The following is a 2,555-nucleotide window of genomic DNA, read 5'->3' on the forward strand; positions in this document are numbered from 1 at the left end:
ATTTTGGAAAATAAATATTTAATGTAAAAACACTTTCTCTCGGTGAAAGACTTTATCCAAAAGGAGAAATTTCAATAAAACTGAGTTTTTTTCTAAATATCTGTTTTCACAAGATATTTTTTAGTGCTTAGATTTTACAATAATTTTATAAGATTCATCCAATTTGAGTAGCATTGCCATCCTGATAAGCTAGTTAAATTACTTCTGAGGATTCATAGCAAGTCCTGGACTCAAAAAAAACTTGAGTTCAAATAAAGCTTCAGTTACTTTTTAGCAGTGTGACCCTGAAGAAGTCACTTAATCCTGATTGTTTGTGTGTATGTTTATGTGTTTGTGTGTGTGTGTGTGTGTGTGTGTGTTTGTGTGTGGTGAGAGAGACAGACAGAGAGAGAGAGAGAGAGAGAGAGAGAGAGAGAGAGAGAGAGAGAGAGAGAGAATAGAATAAACAGTGAGGGAATAGAATGGAGGGAAATATTTAGCAATAGCAAAATAGAAAAAATAGAAAAAATGTTAAGGTTTCTCTGATATAGGACTTATTTCGCAATTCATTAAAGAAAAAGTACTTCTTTTTAAATTTTTTATTAATGTGATTGAATAATGTCTATAGGGTAAATATATTTAACAGCCACACAACTCCTAAAAGATGGGAAAGGAAGGAGCAAACCCTCCAATTTACATATTGAAACTGAAACTTAAGATTCTTTATTTCATTTTCTATTGTACTTGGATGAAAATTGAGAGAGTATTTTTAATGAGAAAATGATTTCATTACTTACTTCCATTATTTGTTTAATGTTCAAATACATTTTTCTTACTTGTCTTCTTTCCAGGGGAAATAAAATAAACACAACAACAGCAGTGATGGTTGGAGATATATCTATGAATAGTGGCTGAAAACTGCAAATGTAAGACATTGTTTTCGTTATGTAAATTCACATTTAAAAACTCAACTAATAGTGAATGATATAATGATGATAATCTTATTGAGAATGATAAAAATTATAATAAATTTTTTGTACATTCCATTTGTGATGGGGTAGGATGGGGTCGAAATTCCTTCAAATGAATGCAGATAGACAATTGCATAAGTGATGTAAAATGATTCTTAAAGATAGAAAGACCTTGACTAAAATTCTTTCTTTTATATATATATATATATATATATCATATATATACTATATATATATATATATATATATATATATATATATGTTAGCTATGTGACTTTTGACAACTTACTTAATATTTCAGGGTCCTAGGAAACTCTTAAAGAGTATAAAATTTACAAATGCCTTTCCAATTTGTGTTGCAGAATTTCACACGTTAAATTTTTATCCCTATGCAATTAATTTTCATATCTATTTGTTCAGTGTTACCCTCTCCTTTGACCTCCAGTCTGACATCACCAACAACTTATTGGACATCTCAAATTAAACGTCTTATATATCTCTTACATTCATTATTTATAAAGCAGAATTTAATACTTTTTCCCTTCAAAATTAAAAAAAAAATCCTTTCTTATAAACTTTCCTGTCAGTTTCAAAGGAATTGCAATGCTCAAAGTCATGAAGACTTACAATCTATATATGCAAACTGTCATCAAGTCTTCTTATTTCTAATTACACACCATTTCTTGAATGAGTCCCTTCTTTCCTCCGACATAGGTATCATGCTATCTATTTATATTAAGAGAATTGCAACCGACTTTTCTTTGATTTATTTGCCTTGTGTTTCCCATTCCATTGGACCTCATATTTTGTGACCTAATCTTCCTAACTAAAGGTTTCTGTCACTATATTGTATAATAAACTTTGGCTGTTCCCTTTTACCTTCTAAATCATAAGGTTTTTTTGACTTATAAAGCCCTTCTTAATATGTTCCCTTGTTTTCATTCTAGTTTTATTACGCTTTAGTTATCTGCATCTACTCTACAATACACTGAGACTGTTCCTGTTCTTCAAATATGACTTGACATTGCATCACTCTGTGACTTTTCATGTGCAAACTTTGCATCATTGAAATGTTCTATTCTTATCTCTATTTATTAGCTTCCAATGTTTCTTGCAATAACTCAAGAAGCTTTTCTTGGTCCTCCCCATTTCTATTCTTTTCCCTTTAAATCCATTTCCCAATAAATAGTTGCAAATTTATGCATATAATTGTGCTGTACATAATTATTTATTTGTGATTACTTACATTAGAGTATGAGATTCTTGAAAAATGAACTGTTTTTGTTTTTCTTTACATCGCCAGTGATTATCACAGTGCCTGAGTCTTTAAAAGTACCTAATAAATCCCTGTTGATGACTGATGGAAGCTGTTTACTATGTCAAAAATTCTTACTATTGATGAAATCATATGTTTAGTATAATAAAAAGATTTTATAAATGTATAAAAACATTTTACCATGGGCTATATTTTCTGCCAACAAAAAGATATTCAGCAGCTTATTTAATAGCCATAATCCATTCTGTAATACTATAATAAGAACCTTTCTGGTATTCCCTTTTTAATTTTAAGTAAACCAATGAACACTTTGTCTTACTTTTGAATCT

The sequence above is a fragment of the Macrotis lagotis genome, chromosome 8, assembly GCF_037893015.1.
Source record: "Macrotis lagotis isolate mMagLag1 chromosome 8, bilby.v1.9.chrom.fasta, whole genome shotgun sequence".
Taxonomy (NCBI): Eukaryota; Metazoa; Chordata; class Mammalia; order Peramelemorphia; family Peramelidae; genus Macrotis; species Macrotis lagotis.